Below are 12172 nucleotides of genomic sequence, written 5' to 3' on the forward strand. Positions count from 1 at the left end.
GAATGAGGATGAAAATCCCCAGCTGCTAATCCTGGTTTGTTCTCTCTGATGACCACCCCCCATCCAGGAGCCATTCAGGAGCCCACCCAGAGTCACCACATATGAATAAAAGATATTCCTGGTTCTTTTATTACTTAGGAACTTACAAGGGTTTTATGAGCCCTGTGTCAGGAAGAGGGTCAATGACAAATAGTAAAATAAGAGATGTTCCCAGTGTTCTTATCACTTAGGAAATTGCAAGGGTTTTATAGGATCTCTGTGCCAGAAACTGTGTGTGTGTGTATCTCACAGATTTATGCAAATGATTTATGAATTCCAAGAGGCAACATGGCAGGTGGAAAAACAGAATTTATAGAATACAGACTTGGGCTTAAATCCTGGGTCAGTCCCCCACCAGTTTTGTGATATTGACAGTTTATTAACCTAAGCACCTGATCTCTCATCTATAAAATGGAAATTTTAATACATACCCTGCAAGGTGATTATAAAAACATAATGAAATGACGTAAGTACATAATACAATTCTTGGAACGTAAAAGGTTTTCAATATATGTTTAGTTTCTCTTCCCACGCAATCATTTTAAACATGATGCTTACAGTGTGTGTGCTTCATTGTCATGCAATCCAAGAATATCACAGAATACCTTCAATACTCTCACTGGGCTAAGTTAGATTATTTTGTGCATAATATGCCTGGAATTCTTTTCACATATGTAAAGATTTTAGAGTTGGCTGCTGACACGTTGTTAATGCTAGATCATAACGTTAAACAACTTAAAGAGAGAGTTTATGGACGTGAAAGGTAAGCTCATGTCAGAGCAATAGCAGAAGCCACTTACAGGCTCAAAAACTCTGTGACAGCTCCCCAACACCCCCACCAAGCTGGGTGGTGAAGGCCTAATTCATTCATGCTTGCGTTCAGCTCTGGCAATGAGTATCAGTGAAAAGGACAGATACCAATGAGCAAAACTATCTACCCAACGTGCAGTCTTGTGTTTCAGAACATGGACTGTTTTTAAGGCTCTGTTAGAAAGATGCTTCCTTAAATTCATGAAACGGTGAGAGGATGTGTTGCTGCTTCTTAGCCTAGTAAGAGCGTCCACAATTTTTCTCCCGTAAACAACTCTGAAGAATTTGCTGTTCTACTCTGCAGGTATAGTCGCAAGCTGAGTGATTTAGATTCTAATGTAGAAAATTCAAGATTCAGTTGTCAATCACAGTATTTGTTGAAATGCCAGCTGTTGCTAAATGGAATTGCTTAGTACTCTAAGTGTCTGTGATCGAGAATGTACTTCCTAATATCACCATTGTTTCCTCTACCCTTCTCTTTCCTTCCCAACCCTCTTCACTCTCCCTACTTGCCCTCTTTCCCTCAAACATGAGAGAAAACCCTTGAGTGGATTCTGGACGAGGCAACAGTTCACCACCACTCTACTCCGTCCACTTCCGCAACACTACTAGAGGCTCCATTCTCCCCACTCTCCTTTTTGAGCCTTCATATATTTTTTTCTGATATGGAGGGAACATAAATAAGAGTTTGCTTGGCCCAAGAGAGAAATGCCCTGATTCCGACTCTCCAGGAAGATTCCCAGAGATGTCCAGGAGAGAATAGCTGCTTGATGTTTCCAGATAGACGAGGTCATAGTTAACCTCAGAAGAGCCAGAGCGTGGCGAAGAAAATGTAGGGAGGTCCTGTGACCCCACTCCTGCTATTTATGTCTTCTGACGCTCTTCTTTTGAGTGAGGGCAGGAAGTGTCACTTGCTTCTGACCAATGAATACAGCGAAGATGATGGAATGTCGCTTTCATGATAACATAAGATTAAAATACATCTTGCTAACAGACCCTTTATCTTGCTGGCTTTGAAGAAGGGTCAGGTCGAAAGGCCTAGTTGAAGTTGCTAATGATAGCCTCCAGATGACAGTCAGTAAAACCATCCCACAGCGACAAGGACATGAATGCTATCCATAACCCGGTAAGCTAGGAAGTGGCTCCTTTTCTAGCCAAGCCTTGGCTCAGACTGCAGCCCCGGCTGACCCCTTGTGAGACTGGTGAGCCCAACGAAACTGGGCAAGACTCTCGATTTCTGGAAAACCTGACATAATAAACGTGTTGTTTTGAGCCACTAAGTTTGTAACCACAAACTTCTATTTGTGGTCAATATAATATAGAGACCACAAATAGAAGGAGGAAGCACTAAGATAGCCAGAGGACAGGGAGCAGGGACAGACACATCAGCTGTAACTGGTTATTGAGAAGTAAGGTTTTTTGCAGGCAGTGATCCCTTGGGAGGCTCTGAAATGAAGTTCAGTGGACCGGAAGTTTACTTAGGAAGTACCCTTGGGAACAACACCTACAGAAGGAAGGCAGGAGAATCCATGAGCACAGAGGGAGAAGTGGAGTTGGCTGAAGGCATCAGTCAACCCAAGAGACACTGGAAAGGCCTTTCAGAGTTGCCATGCACTGGATGAGATGACTGAACTTCCACACCACCACAGTAAACTGCCACTGAGTATGTGCAGCTCCATGAAGATCATAACCTTGAGTAATGGCGTCATGTGAAGGCTGTCTTCTGTAATCTCAGGAAGTAAAGCTACATGCCCTTCATTAAAGAGGGAACCGGGTCTGGCATCACCATGTTCACTATAGATGTGCAACTGAATAGACTAGACTAATGCCCAGGAGCATAGGTTACTCGGGCACCTTACCAGGGTTACAGAGACTCCCTCTAAATCTGACACTGTTTTGAGAGTGGGGTGATCGCAAAATGATCATTAACTTTCTGTCACCAAGTTAGAATACAAAAATCAAAATAAAAACCAAAATGAGGGATAGAAAAATTGCTGTATTCTCTGTTGTAAGAGCTGTTATAATTACAACAAGAGCACAGGAAGAGAAGTATGTTTCAAATAGAAAAACCGAGAAAGATTTCACATATGAGAAGGAACTGATGGCACTCTCAAAATAAAGAGATTGAAAAAAAAATCTAATGAACAAACTACTGCAAATGTACAGGCAGAGTTAGGGGGACAAATGAGAGCTTCTGGGGCCAACAAGTACATGATGGCCTTACCTTTCTTAGGTTGTTAGGGTCAAGGTAAGCCATAACTGTAACTCAAAAGATTATTACAGTAGGGAATTTGTGGTTTTAGACAAAGGATCACAGACAAAACTCTTTATCTTTCCCTTCCCACTCTCAGATCTCCTGCCAATACCTCTCATTGGCCAATCCAATGGGAAGCCAGAGGGCAAGAAATCCAGGTGATGAAGTACAAAGTGGCTAGCCACCCAGCTCACTGGGCAGCAGGAATAGTGAACTGGAAAGGGAAGAGAGTGACCATCATGGGTGGGGAGTGAAGGAGAAAACCTTAAGCTAAGGAAATATGATGAATAAAGACAGAGAAATAGAAAATTCCAGAACCTGTTTAAACAATACTCTGTAGTCTGATGTGTTCGGAGTAAAGCACCCCGAGGTGGTAGTTTGAGATGGAACAGACTTGGTTCAGAAAGGAAGGAGGGGAAAGAGACTGAAAGGATCCTGTCCAGAGGTTCCCATCAGGAAACCCAGCAGGCCCTGGTTTGCCAACAGAAGCTGGCCAAAAAGGACAGCACTGATTTCCGTGTTAAAATCCAAGTCTGATTCCCTGTATTTACTTTAGGGAGTTGTGTTGGAGAATGTGACTGGGCTGGTGATTTTCTGGCTATGTAATAGTGAGTCGTGTTATAACAAGTTTGTATTCATTTGCATCTGGCTATCCCCATCAAGGTCTGGTTACTTGGTTGCTTCATTTTTTTCATTAGAGAACAGCCTGCTAAGACCCTTAATCATTGCTCTTGATCGCTCTGATTTTCCTTCAGTGTTGAGGGACTGAAGAGGCCCTGTTAAATGTGATACGCCAGGTGCATTCACATCATTGTCACGTGGGAGAAATCTCTTGTGTGGTGTAAAATCACACAGGCATGTGTTGCAGCTAATTAATTGGATGACAACCAATCTCTCAAGTCTTTTCCAACATTATTGCTTTCCCGGCTTTTCACACCCATCATGTCAACACATGTTTCCCCAGTCTGTTAGCTTATCCTTTTGCTAGCAATCTAACATTAATTTACCAACAGATTGTTTAACCTTTCTCCATTCTTTTTGGTTGTTTTGCCTTCTTTGATATTTGCAACATCTCCTGGGGCATTATCTCCTTGGAATTCTATTGACATATAACTTCCTCCATCTTTTGGAAGAATTTACCATTGAAAAGCAAGTTACATTTTAGAATAGTTACATTTTTCTCCAGAAACACGCCATTTCACTTTTTATAATTTCCTCTCTTCAAGTTGGGAAATTACCTATATTGCGCAATTATTTTGGTGCCAAGCACTACACTACGCATAATTTTATGTGCATTTGTTACTTTGTCTCTCCTTTCCATATAATGTATGGTCCAGAGTGATCACGTAATTTGTACAGCATCATATTAGCCAAATGTTTCAGAGCCAGGATTTAAACTTAGGTCTCCCTGACACCAGAAACTATAACCTTTTCCTCTGTGCTACATTTTGTAGAGCCCTCCACCACTCTCCTTTGTTCTCCACAGGTAGCCAACATGGTTATTCTTAGAAAAATATAAAATCATTATGGGCCACTCGCTTTTCAGTGTTACTGAATTAGTGTTAATTACTCCAAAAGTATTTACATTTTATGAGAGGTCTTAAGAAGAGAACTCTAAAAAAAATGAGCCCGTGGATTGCACTTGGCTGTAGCAGTTACTTTGGGATAAAGGAGTCTTTGGCAGCACTCAAAATTTCATAGGCAGCTTCTCTCAATCTTCCCTATAAGGCTAATTTGTTTCATCAGTAAGAGGTGACAAAGACTGAGCGTTTTGTTTTGCACAGCAAGATAACATTTTTACTTTCCTGATCAGGATACCACTCAGCTCTCAATCTTTTACCACTGTATCGATGGAATGCTGAAATGAAGCACTGTACCCTACCACCAGCAGCCTCAGCCACGGTTCCATCTCCTTATACACACAGCAACACCGACTTGAAAGGCTCTATATCATAGAAATGCTCAGTTGTCTTCCTGGGACCTTTAGAGGCTCAAGACTAAGACCATGATCCTTAATAACTTTGGCCTGGAAGAAACTGTCATTCACTGTGGAGATTTCTTTCATAGGAACATTTCTAAATTAGAGAATGGTGCTTCATAGACCCTCTAGCCAGGAACATTTCTAAATTAGAGAATGGTGCTTCATAGACCCTTTCGGTAATGCTGTCTATCACACGACATCCTTGGAGGGGACATACTTACTTATTAGGAATTCCTTAGGAATTTTTTTTTCTTTTGAACTTCAGAATTTTAGTGATCCACTATGAAAGAAAAAAAAAAAGTGGCCTCTCCATAGTCAATTTAAGGGAGAATAGCTATCTACAATCACTGCATGAGATCAGCAGCCTATTCCATCCTCATCCCCGATTTCAACATCAACAACAGGAGATGAGTGCATGATACATAGCAGGTGATGAAAATATATGAGCTAGATGAATGAATTCTTAACATTTGTTGACTATACTAGGATATGTGAGACACTTTCCTAAAGGTTAAGGATGCAAACATTAAATAAGACATCTTAGCTGCTGAAACAGAGCTCATTTTTAAAAGGAAAATACATAATTGAGTTGAAGTACAAGGTTTATATCCATTAAGCATTCTAACAGACTTCATATTCTAAACACAACATGCATATTATAAAGCATACAAGGTCAGACACTATCCATTAGTTGGCAACTGCTATATAAAAGCATTGGCTTCGTTTTCTATGGGAAAAAAAAAAAAACCAGAAATGTAGAAAATGATGAGGAAGAGAGCTTGAGAAAGCATTGAGTATACTTATTATAAAAAAAATCTGTGTTCTGTGTCTACTATATTTAAAACAAACTTGTTTGGAGCAAAATGCAAAAATACATCTAGGGAAAATTATCATTGTATGCTCTACGAATGATCATAAAAAGAACAAGCTCGTGTAACTATCACCCAGGTTAAGAATTAGAATATCAAATGGGAAGTCATCAGGCTCTTTACTCTAGGAAACAAACTGAGGGTTGCTGGAGGGGAGATAGGTAGAGGAAATCGGGTAATTGAGTGATGGGCCTTAAGGAGGTCATGAGAACTGGGTGTAATAGGCGACTGACAAATTACTTAACATTACCTCTGAAACCTATGATGTACAACACAATGGGTAACTGAATTTAAATAATAACAACAGCAATAACAGAAGAAACCCCACTCTAAAAAAGAATTAGAATATGACAAAAATTGCAGAAGCCCCCACTAATTCCTCCATCAATATACAGTTGCTCTTTCTTGAAGGTAATTGTTACTCTCACTATTAACACTGTGAATTAGTTTTACCTCTTTTGATCATTATATGCAGGGCTTATGATTACACACATTTTCCCTGGCTTCTTTTTTCCAACATTTTGTTTGTTTGAATGTTGAATGAACAACATTCATTCATGTTGTTACATTCATTGTTTTTGTTCCATATTATTCCAATGCATGAATATCCTGTGATTTAGTTTTATTCTCCAGCTGGTAAAGCATTTGTTTTTACTATTTGGGTTAATGGTGTTATGAATATCCTCATATATGTCTCTTGGTGCACAAGTGTGTGAAGTATGTGTGTATATGTGTATGTATATATATGGAATATACTTAATAGTAAACATGCTGGGTCTTAAGGTATCTGTTTATCTATCTACCCATTGATCTTTCCAAATTTAGTAGAATAACAAAGTTTTCCAAAATGTAGCAACTGTCACTTTAAATAGCAGTGCTTAAAACTTTTTCACCATTTTTTCCTACCATTTTCTACCAGTACGAATTCTCTTTTCTAATCCAAAATTATAAAGAAGACACAGACTCTTTGTCAGTCACAGGGGTTTCGAATACATTCTTCATTTTATGATTTACTTTTATATTATTTTAATGATATTCTTTGATGAACAAAAGCTTCTACCAGGAGTCAGTTCAATTTATCAATCTTTTTTTCTATTATTAATGCTGTATCATTTTACTTTCATCATTCCTATGTTTTTATATTTAAGATGTGTCTTATACAAAGCACACTGGTGTTTTTTCCCCATGAAATATACTTCCCCATGAAATTTAGTAGAATAACAAAGTTTTCCAAAATGTAGCAACTGTCACGTTAAATAGCAGTGCTTAAAACTTTTTCATTATTATTCTACTATTTAAATGGAGTACCTAGCTCATTTGCTGTTAATACAATTACCTATGTAGATATACAGAACTTTCGTGTTATTTATTTCCTTTCTGTCTCATATATTGTTCTTTGTATGCCTCTTCGCTTTTTAAAGTGATTTTGTTAGATTGTTTTTTCCTTCCATTCGCTCATTAGTTACACACCTCATTTAGTAACTAGAGATTACCACTAATATCTATGATTTATTGGCCTCTAATGAAATAGTACTATTGATATTCTCTACATTATCTGAGGAAATTTTATTCTATTAATGATCATCCTGAATTCTATGTCCCTATTGGCAAGTAATTTTGTCTTATTATAAGTCTCGAAGAGTTTATTACTGCTTTATACAATCAATATTCTTTTTTTAAAAGAGATATTTATTTATTTATTTATTTATTTGACAGAGAGCGAGAGAGTGAGCAAGAGAGAGAGATCAAGCAGGCAGAGGGGCAGGCAGAAAAGCAGGCTCCCTGTTCCTCAGAATCCTGAGATCATGACCTGAGATGAAGGCGGACGCTTAACCGAATGAGTTACCCAGGTGCCTTTATACAATCAATATTCTTTCACATACTTAACATTTTAATTGCTCTTCATTATCTCATAAATGTCTAAGCATTTCCCATCTGAGATTGCTTTCATTCTATTTGAAGAACATTCTCTCTGTTCTATAGCACAGGTAGGACATATACAAAATCTTTTTCCTTCCGAACTAACAAAAGTCTTTATTCTAACCTGCATTTTTAGAAGGACAATTTTTCCTGATACAGAAATTTTTTTTCTTTTGCAATTACTATGTTGCCATCCTTTCAAAGTATCATTTTGTTTTTCCTCTGACTACCAATGTTTCTGTTGAAAAGTCAGCCGTTAACCTTATTGTTATTTCTTTGAAAAAAATGTGCTTTTTTCCCCTTGACTGCTTTTGAGATATTTTCTTTTATTTCAGCAGTTTTACTGTAATTATATTTAGGACGGTTGTTGTTGTTTTACAATCATGCTGGTTTGAAATTTGTTGGTAACTATCTCATCAGTATTGCTTCAACTTACTCTCTTTTACTTTTTCATCATATACAAGGCATTTTCACTATATCCCAAAATATTATTTTTGGTAACTATTCATTCTTTTTTTTTTCTAGTCATGTTTTTGGTATTTATATATCTACCCCATCTTCTGACCCACTAATTATCACTTTAGAAGTATCTAATGTGATATTAATCCTATCTATTAGTTATTTCAGTTATTACATTATTTAGTTCTTGATTTTTAATTTTATATTTTCCCAGCTTTATTGAAACATAAATGACATATATACTATTGTAAAAGCTTGAGCCAAACAATGTGATTGTTTGATTTTTTATGAGTTTCCAGTTAGGTGATGAAATTCTAATTCTCAATCTTATTTAATTACTTGAGTATATTAATCATATAATATCTTAAAAATGCTAGAAATACCTCCATTATCTGACTTTGTAGGAATCAGTTTCTATTGTCTTTTTAAAAATTTTCCAGTTTAGGGGCTCCTGGGTGGCTCAGTCATTAAGCATCTGCCTTCAGCTCAGGTCGGATCCCAGGGTCCTGGGATCGAGCCCCACATTAGGCTCCCTACTTTGTGGGAAGCCTGCTTCTCTCTCTCCCATTCCCCGTGCTTGTATCCTCTATCTTGCTGTCTCTCTCTCTCTCTCTGTCAAATAAATGAATAAAATCTTAAAAAAAAAATTTCCAGTTTAGAGCCAGGATGACATTCAATTGTATGCTTGATTACTAAGTCAGCATTATATATGAAATATTATAGAGCTATGTTAAGGCTCTCTACCATGTAATCTTCTATAAGGGGAATTCAGTTTTGTCTCTGATACACAACTAGGCTAGTGAAAATCATCTCAATCCAGTAACTACTAAGATGCAAAGCTTAGTTTCAGTCCTTATGGGGAATGATCTGTATTTTGATTGCCCTTAACAGTACCCTTCTTCCTTAGTAGGTCCTGAACTTCAATTTATATTCCCCTAATCCTGTAATCTATAGAAAGTTCTAGTTAGTTTTTGGCTCTTAAGCATCTGTAGTCAGTTCAAGGAAGAGTGGCATACTCTCTCTTCTTTTCCAGATATTATCCAAACATATGCTTGCTATCTTAGTATCTCTATAATTCCCTCACACAATTTATTTACACTCAATCCACATTTTCTAGTTATCCTCTAGAATATTTGGTTTTGAAACTATCTATTCCAGGGGCACCTGGGTGGCTCAGTGGGTTAAAGCCTCTGCCTTCGGCTCAGGTCATGATCCCAGGGTCCTGGGATCGAGCTCCCATCGGGCTCTCTGCTCAGTGGGGAGCCTGCAGCCCCCCTCTCTCTTTGCCTGCCTCTCTGCCTACTTATGATCTCTGTCAAATAAATAAATAAAATCTTTTAAACGAAACAAAACAAAACAAAAAAAACTATTCCACCATTGTCAGAAATGGAGTTCCATTTCCTTTGTCTTAAATTGATGAGTGGTTTAGATTAAATCATCTCTTTCACTTGTTATCATTGTGAATAGGTAACTCACCTGTGGGGTGGCCAAACCTGGAGTGTCCAGAAGAGAAAATCTCAACCCTCAGGTACCAGAGTCCAGATTTATGGAGCACAGCGTGCAGCAAAGATATCTGAATAGTACACAGCCAAAAAATACTCTCCACTGGACCTACACCAAAATAACTTATAAACTTCCTATAGTTGCAGAATTTTTCTTGGTCAACCATAGGAATTCTTCAGCAGCGGGTATCTTCCACGAGGTCTTCTGAAAGCATACATAGACTGGAGAAAAGCCACACCTCCAGTATGCTTGTGTGTTTGTAAAACAGCAGTTACAGTTACAGCAGGAAGTTAAATGGATTAAATATTTGCCAACAGAACTCATCTCTGAGCAGCTACCAAAGAGAATGATGCCTCCTATACTATTATAAATAAAAAATAACAACTACAAATAGTACAGCAGTAATAGACGTTGAGAGCTTCCTGTAAGCCAGAAACTCTAAGAGCAGATGAATAATACCCCACTTAATCTTCACAATAAATTTAATGAAATAGCTGTTATTTATTTTATAAATAAGAATAATGAAACTCAAAGATTCCAAGTCCCTTGCCCAAAGTCCTACAGCTCAGGAATTGCAGGCCTGTGAGACCCTAGAGCCATGTTCCTAACCATTGTACTCCAGTGTCTACTTTAATGAAGCAATAAGGCCACAGAAAGTCATGTGGCAAATCATGATACATAAGACAATGGAGACACAGAGGGGAAGAGAAGCTGGGTCAAATCCAGATTTTCATGGTCTTAGTTTCTCTTAACTAGGGGCCAGACTTACCACTAGGTTCCTCTTACAGTGATCAGTGCATAATACGTGTGTGTGTGTTTACTACTGGTAAAGTGTTCATAGGCCATTTACTTGTACAAATTTAGATAACAATTTTTAAGTTAATTTTCAGTAACAATTTTGAAGTTAAACATCATAGTGCTGTAGATGCTGACGATTTTTTTCTGCTTCCACAATTTATTAATAGGCAATCTCAGTTGAGTTATTTAACCTTTTCACCTAAAAGTTAGTCTCCTTGGTTAAAAATATGGAGAGGATAATACTATCCTCTCATGGATGTGATTATAAGAAGATAAAACTTTCTATATACCTGGCACACTGCAGGTACTCAATTAATATTCTGGCTATTGTTTTGCTTTTGAAACACACTATTAAATTAATACCCCCATGTATAAATTAAGAAAGACATATGGACTTTATGGACCCCATTTATCTGTTTCCATTTCTTTGGGTCAAGGCAAGTACCCAAAGCTGGGTACTTATGTAAATGATGGGGGGCAGGCAGGCTCCTTGTTCAACTGAAACAATATAGCCATGGGAGGAAGAACTTAAACAATGTAGAAACCCAGGGTTTTAGCTCACTAAAGAATGTTAAGCACTTAAACCAAAGACCCCCTATTGAATTCTGAATGAGAAAAAATAAAATAAAATAAAAGATCAAAAGCTAAAGAACTGATATTAGAAAGGACTGTCAATCATGATACCAGTGGAAGTTGTTCAGAACTAGAAGTGTGATTAAAAAAAATAATGTAGCTGTTTCTGTTTATTTGGCTCCAAGGAAATGGAATGAGGACAAGGGACAATGTAAGGGCTGGAAACCTCTACAAAGCATAGTAAAGACCTTTGTGCTGGACTGGGTGAGCAATGTTAAGCACCACCCCTTACTGAGTACTGTGGAGCAGTATCTATTCTTTTATATATGGATATGTCATCAGCATTATTCTGTCTTTTCAAATTCAGTGGTACTTTCCCTGTGAGATAACAACCATCTATATACTTTCTAGAATTTCAGAAATCATCTGAATAGTTCCCAGTTTGGCATAAGTAATCTGAATTTTAAATGTCTTATTTTTAAAAAGAGTTAAGCACTTAATTAAGATAATGTTCTATTTTAAAAGGCTCCTAGGATATATGCTGAAATGTTTTGGGCATGTTCCCATGACTTTCTCCCTGTAAAATAGAACACATTAAACATTAGGATTAATGCCCTGTGACTTCTACAACAGGGTTTCAGTACCAGGGAGAGTTGTGTATTTCGGTAACTAGGGTTCATGTTACTTGGGCATTTCATTCTTCAGAAGCATGCTTTGGCCAGGAATGTAAATCCAAATGCTATTGTCTTAACCCAGTTCGGTTTATTTATATATAAGCCATGTGGCTTAATAACCAGCCATTAATAAAAGGAATCTAAAATAAGCAATATTTCCAATAACAACAACAGAACTCTACCCAACTGTCTCAACATTCTACATTGGGAGTATTTCCTTAAGAATTCATTACCAATAACAGCTTTCTACAGGACAGACCTTTCAGTCTGCTCCGTCGTCTGGTACCTCACT

This window comes from Mustela nivalis (assembly GCF_964662115.1).
Source record: "Mustela nivalis genome assembly, chromosome: 8".
In the NCBI taxonomy this organism is placed as follows: Eukaryota; Metazoa; Chordata; class Mammalia; order Carnivora; family Mustelidae; genus Mustela; species Mustela nivalis.